This window comes from Schistocerca americana, chromosome 8, assembly GCF_021461395.2.
Source record: "Schistocerca americana isolate TAMUIC-IGC-003095 chromosome 8, iqSchAmer2.1, whole genome shotgun sequence".
NCBI classification, from domain to species: domain Eukaryota; kingdom Metazoa; phylum Arthropoda; class Insecta; order Orthoptera; family Acrididae; genus Schistocerca; species Schistocerca americana.
Genome location: NC_060126.1, coordinates 322,837,403 through 322,854,452, shown reverse-complemented (window position 1 = coordinate 322,854,452; position 17,050 = coordinate 322,837,403). Strand labels below are relative to the sequence as shown.

The window sequence follows — 17,050 nt, the reverse complement described above, 5'->3', positions numbered from 1 at the left end:
GGCGGGTGAAACAGTTTTTTAAGAATCATATTTGGATTTCCCACCCTAAAAAACATAAGAATAAGGTATTTTCAGCAAAAAAGTTTTTCCGTCGTTGGCCTGTGTAATTACTGCCCCTGTAAGTGTAACTTACTGTCACAAATCCATGTTTTTTTAACTTTTAAGGTATCTTTCTGAAAAAACAATTTTTATCATCAGCAAAAGATACAACATAACATACAATACTGGTCTACTGCTGTGAAAAGCATCTGCAGTCTTCATTCACACCAAATATATACTGAGGTGATGAAAGTCTTGGGATAGCAATATGCACATATACAGATGACAGCAGTATTGTATACATAAGGTATAAGAGGGCAGGGCATTGTCAGAGCTCTCATCTATACTCATGTGATTCATGGAAAAGTTGAGCTACATGCATGGCACATTTCATTTCATTTCAAAAACCTTTAAGAAATTCAATATTCTGAGACCCACAGTGTCAAGGATGCACTGACAATATCAAATTTCAGACATTACCTCTCACTATGGACAATGCAGTCACTTAGTGACTGAGAGCAGTGGTGTTTGTGTAGAGTTGTCAGTGCCAAAAGACAAGCAACACTGTGTGAAAAAACCACAGAAATCAATGTGGGACATATGACTAACGTATCTGTTATGACAGTACTGTCAAATCTGGCGCTAGCGCACTATGCCAGCAGATGACCAATGTGAGAGCCTTTGTTAACGGCATGACATCGCCTGCAATGAATTTTCTAGGTTTGTGACCATATTGGTTTGAGCCTAGATGACTGGAAAACTGTGGCCTGGTCAGATGATTCTCCAAATTCAGTTGGTAAGAGCTGATGATAGGGTTTGAGTGTGGTGCAGACCTCAGGCAGACCTCATGAAGTCCTGGACCCAAGTTATCAACAAGGCACTGTGCAAATTGGTGGTTGCTCCACAATGGTGGGGGCTGTATTTACATGGACATGACTGGGTCCTCACGTCCAACTCAACTGATTGTTGACTGGAAATATTTATGTCTGGCTACCTGAAGACCATTTGCAGTCATTCACGGACTTCATGTTCCCAAACATGTCACTGGGCCACAATTGCTCACAACTGATTTGAAGAGCTTTCTGGACAATTCGAGTGAATCATTTGGCCACCCACATCACCCGACATGCACTCCATTGAACATTTATGGGACATTATTGAGATGTCAGTTCATGCACAAAATCCTGCACCGGCAATAATTCCACAATTATGGACAGTTATAGAGGCTACATGGCTCAATATTTCCACAGGGGACTTCCAATGACTTGCTCAGTCTATGCCATGTCAAGTTGCTGCACTACAACAAGCTAAAGAAGGTCTGACATGATATTAGAAGATACTCCAGTGTCTAACTAAATAATGCTCCACTTCAAGATGATGCTGTGAAACACTGAAATGCGTACTGCCAAAATAAATAAATGGGTGATGCAAAAAATAGTTTTATTTGTATTTATTTGTAAACATAATGTATTACAGTTGGGCACTTACAATAAAAATATGTAGTAGTTTAAAGTTTACACTATACAAAGCATTCTGGATTAATACAGATTTCAAGTTTCAGATAACATGAGACAGAATTATGCACACAAATTGATTATGAGATATTACTTGGTAGTATATCAAAAAATAAAGGTGTGAGAGTAGAATTTCATCAAATGTTTCAAGCAAAGTGCATTCTCTTTGGTTGACAGAGTGACCGCTTTTCAATGAGTCTCTGGTAATATTCACACTTACTCATGTTCTGTGGATGCATCATCTCTGCAACCCAGAGTTTGTATATTTATTGTGGTTAACTTACCCACAAAGGGATAACTGCTTTTCTATTTGATTTTATCTCTTAAATTTTAGTATCCCAGCAGGAGATGTTGAGATGGATGCAGATGAGATGCTGAAGAAAAAATAAATGGCTTGCAGCTATAGCTTCAATCATAAATGTTAATACAAAATGGAATGTAAAATATCGATTTAAAGTTGCATCACAGCAGAGAAGTGAAGAGCACTGTCATGAGGGTGCACATGAAGCATGGTACAGACAGACAGACAGAGCCACTGACACTGGTGTATACTTGCTGGCGGCAAAAGATCTGTCTCTGCATGGTGTTCACATTCCCATGTTGAGATTTGTTCCCTCTTCCCAGGTCCAGTTCCCCGGCTAGTAGTCAAGTCACTGTCAGCTAGAACAGTTATATTTTGTTCTGACAGTGATGGTGTTGTGGCATTATCAGCCTGTGATGACATATGATATTCTTGTGTGTGTGATCCTTTTCTTTTTTCATAGTGTTAAATTGTGGCCATCGTGGACCTGGCATTTTTGCAATTCTGGCAGGAGCAGCTGCACCTTCAGGAGTAGCAACAAAGTTAGAGCACGAGCAGATATAGGAACTGCTCCAACAGACCATGGAATCGCTCTGCACTCATACTGTGGTGGTGGGTCAGGCACCAGCAGGTAAGCCCCGAACCACCCCGCCCCCCCCCTCCCCCCGCCCGCCAATCCCCCCTCCTGCAATGCTGCTTGCCGGCTTTGATGAGTCTACAGGAAGGTGGGAGAATTACCTGCAACAGTTTTTGCTGCACTGTTTGTCAGCTTATCAACAGGTTTTTGATTGTCAACCACATGTTATGGCAGCACGGTTATAGTTTAACCACCACTACAAGTTCCCTGGGCAGTTTTATGCAGTGTGGATCACCAACCAGCAAGATTCTTCATGTAACTGCGAATGTCCCCAATGTGCTACCTTGTATGTGGACTCACTAATTAGGGACACAATTGTCTGGTTAACACCCACCCCTGAGGTCCAATCTAGAGCAATGTCTTTGTCTGACCCCTTTTTAGCTGAAGCTGCTAAGATTATAGAATAACATGAGATCGTGGCAACAGCAAAAGATGTATGGTCCGACAATTAGCAGATGGTGAACCTATATGAGCATGGTAATCAGACCTCAAAGCCCTGTGGGTTGGGCCTAGTAGCCTTGCATTCTGCTGAACTTCTGTGTGTTGGCACTATAGATGATTCATGTGTTGAGTCATCATGGTGCTGTCTGTCTTTGCCCACCTAGGACTTGGCAGATATGAGTCAGTTGCCATTTGCATTGTTTACCACATTCTCAGCGTTGCTACCCCTCCACATTTGTTTCCGCACAGTGGGCAAGCCAGCAGTCTTGTCCTGGTTGTCATTTGGTGCACATTCAACCAGACTGCCCACATGCAGATATATGCTGTGGGGTATGCCACATAATAGGCCATTTGGCAACAATTTGTAACAGCTGGCGAGCCACGGGACCATCACTGGTGGCTCCAGAGATTTCCCTGGACTCAAAAGACTGTCTCCAATGCCCCACAAGCATTACCCTAGTGTATTCTGTTAATGCTGGTAGAGGAAGGCCAACCAACTGAGTTTCATGCAGCCATGAAAGCAACAATCAGTCTCATTAGGTTGGATACCTACAGGCTCCAAGAGTGCACACATTCTGCTTTTAACATGCCCATGCTTGTCTGTTAGTCAGGCACGCAATCTGCTGGCATGTTAGCAGCAGTAGAGGCAGGCTGCTTTAGTCCCACCCGTGTCAAGCTTTGCCTAACCCAAGCAGACTATGGGAGTCTTGCTTGGTTACACATTTTCCTGCTGTGCTACATTATGTAGCAGTTCATTCTGTATGCTTTTATTGCAGTGTTTGGGTAGGGTTCGGAAGTTATGAAAATATCCAAGTATCACAGGGCGAAGCTCCATGAAATATGCATCCATTCTGGGTCACTGCGTGCCAGAAAATGGTGGATTTTATTTGTACTTTTTTTTGCTTTTTGACGAATTTCAAGTTTATTTTTATTTCAATATGAACGGTACCCTCCCCCCATGAACCATGGACTTTGCTGTTGGTGGGGATGCTTGCGCGTGCCTCAGTGATGCAGATAGCCATACCGTAGGTGCAACTACAATGGAGGGGTATGTGTTGAGAGGCCAGACAAATGTGTGGTTCCTGAAGAGGGGCAGAAGCTTTTTCAGTAGTTGCAGGGGCAATAGTCTGGATGATTGACTGATGTGGCCTTGTAACACTAACCAAAACGGCCTTGCTGTGCTGGTACTGCAAACGGCTGAAAACAAGGGGAAACTACAGCCATAATTTTTTCCAAGGGCATGCAGCTTTACTGTATCATTAAATGATGATGGCATCTTCTTGGGTAAAACATTCCAGAGGTAAAATAGTCCCCTATTGGGATCTCCAGGCAGGGATTACTTAGGAGAACGTTGTTATCAGGAGAAAGAAAACTGGAGTTCTATGGATCGGAGTGTGGAATGTCAGATCCCTTAATTGGATAGGTTGGTAAGAAAATTTAAAAAGGGACATGGATAGATTAAATTTAGATATAGTGGGAATTGTTGAAGTTCGGTGGCAGGAGGAACAAGACTTCTGGTCAGGTGAATACAGGTTTATAAATACAAAATCAAATAAGGGTAATACAGGAGTAAGTTTAATAATGAATAAAAAAATAGAAATATGGGTAAGCTACTACAAACAGCACAGTGAACGCATTATTGTGGCCAAGATAGATACAAAGCCCACGCCTACCACAGTAGTACAAGTTTATATGCCAACTAGCTCCGCAGATAACGAAGAAATTGATGAAATGTATGATGAGACAAAAGAAATTATTCAGATAGTGAATGGAGACAAAAATTTAATAGTCCTGGGTGACTGGAATTTGATAGCAGTGAAATATGCTCACTATTTTTATATACTGTATTTAGTATATTTCGTGACAGTACCTTTTCCGTGAAATGTTTACAAGACAATATTTGTCTTTTTGTGTTGGCTTCAGTCGTCTAGTGAAAGTATGATTCCACAATGCAGTTTCGTCGGCTGCAGAAATGACCTAGTTCAATGCATTTGCCTCATTTTTGGTGCTTCAAATACCATTTCTTCGAATGTGGTTTCTTTTTGATGTTTATATAAAAAAATAGTAACATAATTCATTTTTCCTGTTCACTAGCAAATTATTATGACGGCGACCTGCACATTGTTCCATCGTCAACACACACCGAGAGTTCACTGCCGACTGACTACGGTCAAAGACGACTCCAGCGTCAAAGACATTTCACACAACACACAAGCTTCCACTTGTAACCAGTCTCTTTGATATTCTTCGTCACATCTACTAATATCAATCAATATGCTGTCACTCTCAAAAATATAAGTAAATTAGCATAAAATAAGGCAAATTACAATTCACAAAAAATATTCTGACAAAAATATACGAAAATATTTACAACTTCCCTCATTAGATTTGGTATCAACAAATCTGGTACAAAATAACACATCTCCCAGATCCATTACAGTAGGAAAAGGAAGAGAAGGAAACGTAGTAGGTGAATATGGATTGGGGCTAAGAAATGAAAGAGGAAGCCGCCTGGTAGAATTTTGCACAGAGCACAACTTAATCATAGGTAACACTTGGTTCAAGAATCATGAAAGAAGGTTGTACACATGGAAGAACCCTGGAGATACTGGAAGGTTTCAGATATATTATATAATGGTAAGACAGAGATTTAGGAACCAGGTTTTAATTTGTAATACATTTCCAGGGGCAGATGTGGAATCTGACCACAACCTATTGGTTATGAACTGTAGATTAAAACTGAAGAAACTGCAAAAATGTGGGAATTTAAGGAGGTGGGAATTGGATAAACTGACAGAACCAGAGGTTGTAGGGAGTTTCAGGGAGAGCATTAGGGAACGATTGACAAGAACAGGGGAAAGATATACAGTAGAAGAAGAATGAGTAGCTTTGAAAGATGAAATAGTGAAGGCAGCACAAGATCAAGTAGGTAGAAAGATGAGGGTTACTAGAAAACCTTGGGTAACAGATGATATTTTGAATTTAACTGATGAAAGGAGAAAATATAAAAATGCAGTAAATGAAGCAAGCAAGAAGAAATACAACCATCTCAAAAATGAGATCGACAGGAAGTGCAAAATGGCTAAGCAGGGATGGCTAGAGGACAAATGTAAGGATGTAGAGGCTTATCTCACTAGGGGCAAGATAGATACTGCCTACAGGAAAATTAAAGAGACCTTTGGAGAAAAGAGAACCACTTGTATGAATATCAAGAGCTCAGATAAAAACCCAGTTCTAAGCAAAGGAGGGACAGCAGAAAGGTGGAAGGAGTATATAGAGGGTCTATACAAGGGTGATGTACTTTAGGACAATATTATGGAAATAGAAGAGGATGCAGATGAAGATGAAATGGGAGATATGATACTGTGTGAAGAGTTTGACAGAGCACTGAAAGACCTAATTCGAAACAAGGCCCTGGGAGTAGACAACATTCCATTAGAACTACTGACAGCCTTGAGAGAGCCATCCCTGATAAAACTCTACCATCTGGTGAGAAAGATGTATGAGACCGGCGATTACCCCTCAGACTTCAAGAAGAATATAATAATTCCAATCCCAAAGAAAGCAGGTGTTGACAAGTAAAAATTACCGAACTATCAGTTTAATAAATCACGGATGCAAAACACTAACATGAATTCTTTACAGATGAATGGAAAAACTTGTAGAAGCCAACCTCGGGGAAGATCAGTTTGGGTTCCACAGAAATGTTGGAACACTTGAGGCAATACTGACCCTATGACTTATCTTAGAAGAGAGATTAAGGTAAGGTAAACCTATGTTTCTAGCATTTGTAGACTTAGAGAAAGCTTTTGACAATTTTGACTGGAATACTTTCTTTCAAGTTCTGAAGGTGGTAGGGGTAAAATACAGGGAGATAAAGGCTATTTACAATTTGTACAGTAACAAGATGGTAGTTATAGGAGTTGAGGGGCATGAAAGGTAAGTAGTGGTTGGGAAGGGAGTGAGACAGGGTTGTAGCCTATCCCCAATGTTATTCAATCTGTATATTGAGCAAACAGTAAAGGAAACAACAGAAAAATTCAGAGTAGGAATTAAAATCCATGGAGAAGAAATAAAAACTTTGAGGTTCGCCGATGACATTGTAATTCTGTCAGAGACAGCACAGGACCTGAAAGAGCAGCTGAACGGAATGGACACTGTCTTGAAAGGAGGATATAAGATGAACATCAACAAAAGAAAAACGAGTATAATGGAATGTAGTCAAATTAAATCAAGTAATGGTGAGGGAATTAGATTAGGAAACAAGACACTTAAAGTAGTAAAGGAGTTTTGCTATTTGGGGAGCAAAATAACTAATGATGGTCAAAGTAGAGAGGATATAAAATGTAGACTGGCAATGGCAAGTAAAGCGTTTCTGAAGAAGAGACATTTGTTAACATCGAGTATAGATTTAAGTGTCAGGAAGTCGTTTCTGAAAGTATTTGTATGGAGTGTAGCCATGTAGGGAAGTGAAACGTGGATGATAAATAGTTTAGACAAGAAGAGAATAGAAGCTTTCAAAATGTGGTGCTACTGAAGAATGCTGAAGATTAGATGGGTAGATCACAGAACTAATGAGGAGCTACTGAATAGAATTTGGGAGAAGAGAAATTTGTGGCACAACTTGACTAGAAGAAGGGATCTGTTAGTAGGACATGTTCTGAGGCATCAAGGGATCACCAATTTAGTACTGGAGGGCAGCATGGAGGGTAAAAATCGTAGAGGGAGACCAAGAGATGAATACACTAAGCAGATTCAGAAGGATGTAAGTTGCAGTAGATACTGGGAGATGAAGAAGCTTGCACAGGATAGAGTAGCATGGAGAACTGCATCAGACCAGTCTCTGGACTGAAGACCACAACAACAACATGAAGGGTTTTCTCTGCAACTTTATTCTCTTTCGACTGGTACAGGCTATTCTCAATTTGAACCCTAATCAGGTCACCTCTGACACATGTTCCTGTAATAGGGAGAGTCCTTTCTGAAATTTGAGATCCTTTGCACCTAAGAAGCTAAATATGCCTGTTATAGTGCTACGACAACTAATGTAAGGTTTTGGAGTTTAGTTTCTGTAACTTTATTATGTTCGAGCTGAATGTTACCCCAGTTATACCCATTTTAAATATTTTTTCCAGGATGTATATTGCAGCCTTGCTGAATTAATTCCAAGTGGCCCAAATAGTTTATTCTAAATTAGCCATGCATTTTAGTAACCATGAAGTTTGTTTTTCTTATTATGTTAATATAAAAAGTAAATATCTAAAAGAAGTAGTTTTTCTTTTGTACTAAGCTTTCTTTGCTCTATGTTGCATACTACCTGAAGGTGATTTTTAATGTCCACTGAGTCATATTTCTTTCCTATTTCAGTCAATGTTTTCCCTACATTCAGAAAGCCTATATACTGCTAAATGGCCTCAAGTGCTTAGCATACATTTCCACATACTTGTCAGCCATTATGTCTTCATCCTCTTTAAAAAAAAATTATGGAGTGAGGAAACTGCTGGTCAACTTTACAAATATGTCATAACATAGTCAATGCTGACAGATGAGTCTAGTACCATAACTTTTTACACAACTTGGATTGTGAGATACCTACTGATTTATATGAAGCTGCTTTAATGCATGGCAATTATTCCCTTAGTGGGTTTGGGCTCTGTTTCATGACTCCATAATTTCTCCCAAACCTCCTTCAAGTTTAGTTTGTTCACTCTGTTGCTGCCATTGTCATGATAAATGAGCTGCATTGAAACTACCTATGCAAACATATACCTGGCTACACTGTAGGTATGTTGGATTCACAGTGCAACCTGTTGTCACATGCAGCAGACTGAACAGGTCCCGTAAAGCTTGCCAGGCTAGTGGAAACCCAACTGACCTGCTTTAAATAGTACACTTCAGTACACATGTACTCTTGTGTCTCTGTTATGTTAGGATGAGCTGCTTTAATGGTTGTGGCAGAGATAGGGGCTGGAAGGAGACTTTGTACACATCTGACAGCCTCTTGTGCTACCCTGCTTGAAAAGGCCTCTATGTCAGGTTGTGTCATACAGTGAACTGTATAGTCCTTTGAAAGGGGAAATTCTCCATCTCTGTATCTTAGAATACTGTGGAAAGGTAACTTACATTGTTAGTGGTTAATTCACAATTTACACAGAGCATTTTTGGATTAGAAGCTTTTTTCTGTTTTTTGCTTCCCGATAGTTGATAATATACATTTATTGTTTCAATCAGCCCCTTTCAAGATTTGAACTCTTTACTGTAGTTGCATGACCAGCTGTCTTAGAACATCTTGGGGTGGCAGAAAATTTTGAGGCACAAATATCCCTTCCGCCATCAGCAATAGGAAAATTTTGTGGCTCCCACACCAATTCCCTTCACCACGTGCAACTTGGTCAAAAATGAGTTTGCAGCATTTGCACGACCTCAGCTTCATTCTTCCAATTTCGTCAAGTAGGCAGACTACCCCTTTGGTGGTCATTCAGAAGCCAAACAGAGGCATGCATCTTTGCAGCAATTTTAAACAAACAGTCAACACATGATGTGTTGCGTACTCGTCTGCAGTAGCTGGAGGAGTTGTTGGTGAAGTTTCCAGGGGTGCTCCCACACGCAATGTTTTTCACACATTGACTTGCATGATATGTACCTGCGGTTCCCAATGAACGCCACTTCTCGAAATATCGTACATCTCAATAAGCCCATAGGGTCTTACCAATTTAACTGACTGCCTTTTGAAATTTTGTTTATGCAGGATTTTTTTATCCTCATCAATCTTCTGACTGGCCTGACGCTACCCACCATGAATTCCTCTACTGTGCCAACCTTTTCACATCAGAGTAGCACTTGCAACCTTTGGCCTCAATCAGCTGCTGGATGTATTCCAATCTCTGTCTTCCCCTATAGTTTTTACCCTCTACAACTCAGTCATGTACAATGGAAGTTATTCCCTGATGTCTTAACAAGTGCCCTATCATTCTGTCCATTCCTCTTGTCAATGTTTTCCATACATTCCTTTCCTTGGTGATTCTGCAGAAAACCTTCTCATTCCTTACCTTAACAGTCCACCTCATTTTCATTATTCTCTCTTGGCACTACATCTCAAATGCTTTGATCTCCTGTTCCGCTTTTCCCACAGTCCATGTTCCACTACCATACAATTCTGTGCTCCAAATGTACATTCTCAGAAATTTCTTCTTCAAATTAAGGCTTATGTTTGATACTAGTAGACTTGTTTTGTCCTGGAATGCACTTTTTCCTACTGCTAGTCTGCTTTTTATGTTGTCCTTGCTCCTTCTGTCATTATTTTGCAACTTAGATAGCAGAATTCCTTGATTTTGTCTGCTTCACAACCATCAATCCTGACGTTAAGTTTCTCAGTGTTCTCAATTACTTTTGTCTTTCTCTGGTTTACTCTCAATCTATATTCTGTACCCATTAGACTGTTCATTCCATTCAACAGATCCTGTAATTCTTATTCACTTTCACTGAGCATAGCAACGGAATCAGTGAATCTCATCATTGATATCCTTTCACCCTGAATATTAATACTGCACTAGAATCTTCCTTTTATTTCTGACATTGCTTCTTGGATGTACAGATTGAACAGTAGTGGCAAAAGACTATGTCCCTGTCTTACACCATTTTTAATCGGAGCACTTCGTTCATCATCTCCCGTTCTTACTGTTCCCTATTGTTTTTTGCCTTTATTATAATTACCTGTCTTTCTCCATAGCTTACCTCTACTTTCCCAGAATTTCAAACAACTTGCACAGTTTTACACTATTGAAAGCTTTTTCCAGATCGAGAGTTCCTATGACTGTGTCTTGATTTCTCTTCAATCTTACTCCTATTATCAACTGCAATGTCAGAATTGCCTCCCTGGTGCCTTTACCTTTCCTAACGCCAAACCAATTGTTATCTACCAGACCCTCAATTTTTTTTTTCCATCCTTCTGTATATTATTCTTGGATGCATGAGCTGTTAAGCTGATTGTGCAATAATTCTCATGTTTGCTTGGCTGTTGCTATCTTTAGAATTGTGTGGACCCGGATGTTCTGAAGGTATGATGGCATATCGCCAGTCCAGTCTCATACATTCTACCCATGAATATGAAAAAGCTTTTCATTGACACTTCCCCCCAATGATTTTGGAAATTCTGGTGGAATGTTATCAATCCCTTCTGCCTTATTTGTTCTTAAGTCCTCCAGAGCTCTTTTAATTCTGTCTCTAATACTGGATCCCCTATCTCTTCCTTACTGACTCCTTTTTCTTCTTTTATCATGTCATCAGAGACGTTCTCCTCCTCATAGAGGGGGAATTCCCATTGCACTCTTAATGTTGCTACCCTTGCTTTTAATTTCGCTGGAGGTTGTTTTGACTTTTCTATAAGTTGAGTCAGTCCTTCCAAAAATAAACTCTTTTGCAATTTTCTCACATTTTTTCACGCACCCATTTTACCTTAGCTTCACTGCACTTCCTATTTATTTCATAGATAAGTGACTTGTATCTATATATTCCTGAATTTCCCTGAACATTTCTGTACTTCCTTCTTTCCTTGATCGGCTGGAGTATTTCTTCTGTTACCCATGGTTTCCTCACAATTATCTCCCTTGTATCTGTTCCCCCCCCCCCCCCCCCCCAAATTCTGCGACTACCCTTTTTAGAGATGTCCACTCCTCTTCAGTTGAAATGCCTATTGAGCTGTTCATTATCGCAGTATCTATAGCCTCAGATAACTTCAAGTGTATCTCTTCATTCCTCAGTATTTCTGTACCTCACTTCCTTGTACATTGTTTCTTCCTGAACTAGTCTCTTAAACTTCAGCCTACTCTTCATCACTAATAAACTGAAATCTCAGTTTGTATCTGTTCCTGGGTATGCCTTACACTCCAACATCTGATTTCGGAATCTGCCTGACCATGATATAATTAACTGAAACTTTCTCACGTTTCCAAGTATACTGCATCCTGTTGTGGTTCTAGAACAGAGTATTTGCTATTATTAGCGTAAATTTATTGCAGATTTCAATTAGTCTTTTTCCTCTCTCACTCTTACTATCAAGCCCATATTCTCCCATAATCCTTTGTTCTACTTCTTCCCCTACAACTGCATTCCAATCAACCATGAGCATTGGGTTTTCATCTCCCTTCATATACTGAATTATCTATTCAATATCCTCATATACCGTCTCTCTTCTGCTTGTGATATCAGCATGTCTACCTGAACTATTGCTGCTGGTGTTGGTATACTGTCAATTCTGATGAGAACAACCCTGTCACTGAACTGCTAACAGTAACTCTCTTTCTGCCTAACCTTCCTATTCATAACAAATCCTACTCCTGTTATACCATTTTCTGCTGCTGCTGATATTACCCTGTACTCATCTGACAAGAAATCCATGTATTGTTTCCATTTCACTTCAGTGACCCCCACTATATTTATATTGAGCCTTAACATTTCCCTTTCCAGATTTTCTCACTTACCTACCACATTCAAACTTCTGACATACCATGCCCTGACTCATAGAACATTATCCATTTATTGGTTATTCGATTTTTTTTGTCATGGTTACCTCCCCTTTGGCAATCGCCTCCCAGAGGTCCAAATGGTGCACTACCATGTTCTCAATTACAGGCCACATGTCCAGTGAATACACATTACATGTCTTTAACGCAATGATTCCCGTTACCTTTTGCATCCTCATGCTGTTGATCATTGGTGATTCTTCCACCTTTTAGGGCCAGTTTCCCACCCCAAGAACAAGAGAATTCCCTGAAACTCTGTCCACTCCTCTGCCTCTTTGACAAAGCTGTTGGCAGAATGAGGGCGATATCTTATGCTGGTGGTCTTCAGCTGCCAATGCTGTTTATTTTTCTTTGAAATTTAAGCAATGGCAGGGTTCGAACCCGGGACCAAGCATGTTATGATTATTAGGTAAAGCTGCTATCCCTAGACCATGAGTGTGATTCCTGCAAAATAAAACTTATGACAAGTGGTTGGTATAAAAGTTTAAAAGCAGTAGTAAAAATGAGGACACTGCTAGTGTGTACCAACTGAAATAAAATGAATTCATAGCATCTACTATTGCATGTCCCTATGCATGAGTGCATAAAAGCTGTTGTCAACCTGCCAGTGTCCAAGAACCTGGAAGAATCCCACGCCTTTTGGGCAAGATTTCTTACTATGTCAAGTTCATTCCTCAGGCCATACACATCTGCTGTGCTCTTAACCAGCTTTGCCAAATGGGTGACAAATTTATGTGGTCTGCAGATTGTCAACAGGCTTTTCACAGTCCCTCGCACAGTTTTTTTGCTCCGCTCCCATTTGGGCTCTTTTACACCAGGTAAACAGCTAATCCTGGCATCCCACTACTGGTGCGGTTCTGTTGCATTGGAACCTAGATGGCACTGAGCAGCTCATTATTTATGCATCGAAGACACTTTCCAGGGTGCAATGTAACTACTTCCAGATGATAAGGGAGGCACAGCATGTTTTTCTGTATGGAGCAAAGTTCTTACCCATCACCAACCACTAGCCCCTGGTCTCATTTAGCCTTCACTCTAAGCTACCAAATTGGACTGCCCACCGATTGCAGAGATTGGCCCTCTTTCTCAGTAATTATTGCTATGATGTTTGTTACCAGTCCACTTCGTGGCATGCTAATGCGGATGCATTATTGTGTTTGTTGGCAGGACCTAATCTAGAGTTCGATCAACAGGTGGCTCTAATTTCGTATTGAACACCACCTTGGCTGTCAACCCAGTATTTCTGGAAAATTGCTTCAGCATTACAGAGGGCATGGCCTGAGTGGATTCCTTCAGGAGCAGATTCAGTGTGGCATACATTTTTTCTGCTGTGGGATTGGCTCAACGTTATCCAGGGGGTCCTAATGCTCATCACAGACAGGCAAAGCTGTTGAGAGGTCATCCCTCCAGCATTGTATCCTCACATACTACTGTTGCTCTTGTGTTGCACTAAGGTATGTCTCCTATGAAGGCTTTGGCACAGTGTCACGTCTAATGGCCTGCAATCAATCGTGATTTTGAGTATCTTGTGATGGCATGCATGGCCTACACAGTGAACCAGACTGCAACACCACATCAGTTTACCCTTGACCAGTTCTAGAGCACCCTTAGGACAGGGTGCACATAGACTTTGCAGGCCCTTTTCTAGGAAGCATGTGGTAGTTAATGTACAACACACTGTCAAATTTCTTGTATGTTGCCAAACTGTCCTCCACAAAACAAACAGCAACCATTCGCACATTTTTGGTCAATCATCTACATCTACATCACTACTTTGCAGTTCACATTTAAGTGACTGGCAGTGAGTTCATCGAACCACTTTCACACTATTTCTCTAATGTTCCACTCTTGAAAAGCATGCAGGAAAAATGAACGCTTAAGCAATCCTGTGCGAGTTCTGATTTTTGTTATTTTACCATAACAATCATTTCTCACTAAGCAGACATATGTCAATAAAGTATTTTTGCATTCGGAGAAGGTTGGCTATAGAAATTTTGTGAAAATATCTCGCTTCAACAAAATATGCCTTTTTTTTTTTTTTTTTTAAATGTTTGCCACCCCAACTTGCATATCATACCTGTAACACTCTCTCCCCTATTTTGCAGTAATATGAGGGAGGCCCAGAAAGTAACTCACAATAATTTTTTCTCCCTTGGTGTTGTAGCTGGAATGTTGAAATTTTGCAACAATATAGTTTGAAGTTTGCACTACAGAGGGTATTTTGTTTTCATGTGTCTCTAGTGAGAGAAGCCTGAATTATGAAACAAACATGTTACTGTCATCAACTTGTCAAGAGAAGTCTAGTTTGATATTTGTGAGCTACAGGGCATAAACTGAGTGAAATTCACAGAGATGTGTGGTATGCATGGGGATGACTGTATGGACCCTAGAAATGTCTCCAGGTGGTGTGCATTCTTCCAAAAGGGCCATATGAACCTTCGTGATTTGCCACACTCCTGGCAGCTGGTAACAGCTGCAGCCCTGCAGAATGATGGAGCTACTGAAGCAGCAATTTTTAACTACCAACATGTGCAACTTCGGACCTTATCACAGCACTTCAAAATTTCCTATGGTGCAATGTACAACACTGTTCATGACACACTGAAATTTCATAAAGTCAGTGTTTGCTGAGTGCATAAGAACTTACCAGACAACCATAGGGGCAAGTGAATGATGACAAGCTAGGATCACTTAGCGTGTTATGCTGCAGGAAGCATGACTTTCTGAAAGGAACTGTCACTGGTGATGAGATGTGGGCATACCGCAACATGCCTGAAACCAAGCAGGCCCCTATGGAATGGAAAAAACATCATGGTTCCACGGTATGAATAAAATTCCGAGTAACTCAGTCTGCTAGGAAACTGCTTGTAACAGTCTTCTGGGATATACATGGTGTGTTGCTTGTGGACTTTCCTGAACATGGGACCACTGTGAATGCTACAGCCTACATTAAAACTTTTGTTAAGTTACATTGTGCCCTTCATGAGAAATGCCATAACATTAAGGCTGATGATATCAAACTTCTTCATGACAATTCTCACCTCCGTGTTGCTGCTCTTGTTCACAAGAAAATCACAAAATATGAGTGGGAGGTGCTCCAGCATCTGCCATACAGTCTGGATCTTGCACCACTGGACTTTCATCTGTTTAGGCCCATGAAGAAATACCTGGACGGCCAGTGCTTTGTGACAGATGTAGAAATGAAATCAGCAGTCCACAGATGGCTATACTCCAACTAAACAGACTTCTATAAACAGGGCAATTTGAAACTGGTAGCATGATGGGAGAAATGTGTTGAGAACATTGGTGACTATGTAAGAAAGTAGGTAAAAGATGTAAGCTCATCTCTCTCTCTCTCTCACTCACTCACTCACTCACTACTCACTCCCTCTCTGTAACTTTTTGGTAGTAAAATTATTGTGCATTACTTCCTGATCTTCCCAAATACAAAATGAGCTGCCCCCTTTTGAACTTTTTCTATTTCATCCATCAACCCTATCTGCTACGAATCCCATACCACACAGCAATACTCTATCAGAGGATAGACAAGCATAGTGAAGGTAGTCTCTTGAGTGGATTTGTTGCATCTTCTAACTGTTCTGCCAATAAAACACAGTCTTTGGTTCATCTTCCCCACAATATATTCTGTGTGTTCATTCCTGTTTAAGTTCATAATTTTTATGCCTAGAAATTTACTTCAATTGATAGCTTTCGGATCTGTGTAACTGAAATGTAATGGAGTACTTTTAGTGCTCAAGTGGATTACTTCACACTTTATATTATCGAGGGGGAACTGCCACTTCGCACACCATAAAGATATTTTATCTAAATAATTATGCAACTGGTTTTGATCTTCTGGTGACTTTACTAGACAAGCAGTGAATGACAACATCATGTGCAAAAAAGTTGAAAAATGCTGATCTGATTGTCTCCTGAATCATTTATATACAGGATGTTCATCATTAAAGTTCCAGTTTCAAAGTGGTGCCCATTTCCATCTCCAAAAACATGTTAATATGCAGAACTGCAGAATATGGGCAGCAGAAAATAAGCATGCACATTAACCAGTACCTCCTCATTCTGCAAAGGTGACTGTGTGGAGTGGGTTGATGGTGTAGCAGTATCGGACGTTTGCCGAAACACATATTAGTTAATCAAGGTGATCAGCTGGTGCATGTCAACAGGGTTCATGCACTGACCACCAGGAGCGCTGTGAGACACTTTCTCGTTGCAGCAGCACACTCTCCATGAATTTAATAATTTGCTTTGACTTTTTTAGTATTCCTGTTACTTTTATCGTTTTCCTCACTTAGTTAGCAAAGAACTGGTAATATTCGTTGCACTGGAAACGTTTCATAATGTTTTTTCTGCTGTTATGTGAGCTTAAAGTAAACTTCTCATCGAAATAAGTGTTGAACAGAATTATACATTGCGCATATCTTATTCTTGCTGCGGACAAGACCACAATAATGAGATCACAAGTACAACACACACAACTTGTGACGGTGGTGACCCCAGTGTGATTGCAGCTAGAGAGAAAATACATCAGCAGCACAAATGGCTACCAGCAAACTTCAAGAATCAGAAATTGGTGCAG

General features: G+C 40.4%; 1 protein-coding gene across 4 annotated transcripts in view; it reads right to left on the bottom strand.

Annotated features, from left to right (window-relative positions):
• The window catches only part of LOC124544684 (DNA ligase 4), a 297,481-nt gene that overhangs the window by 199,895 nt on the left and 80,536 nt on the right, over nt 1–17,050 (bottom strand). The window lies entirely within an intron of this gene.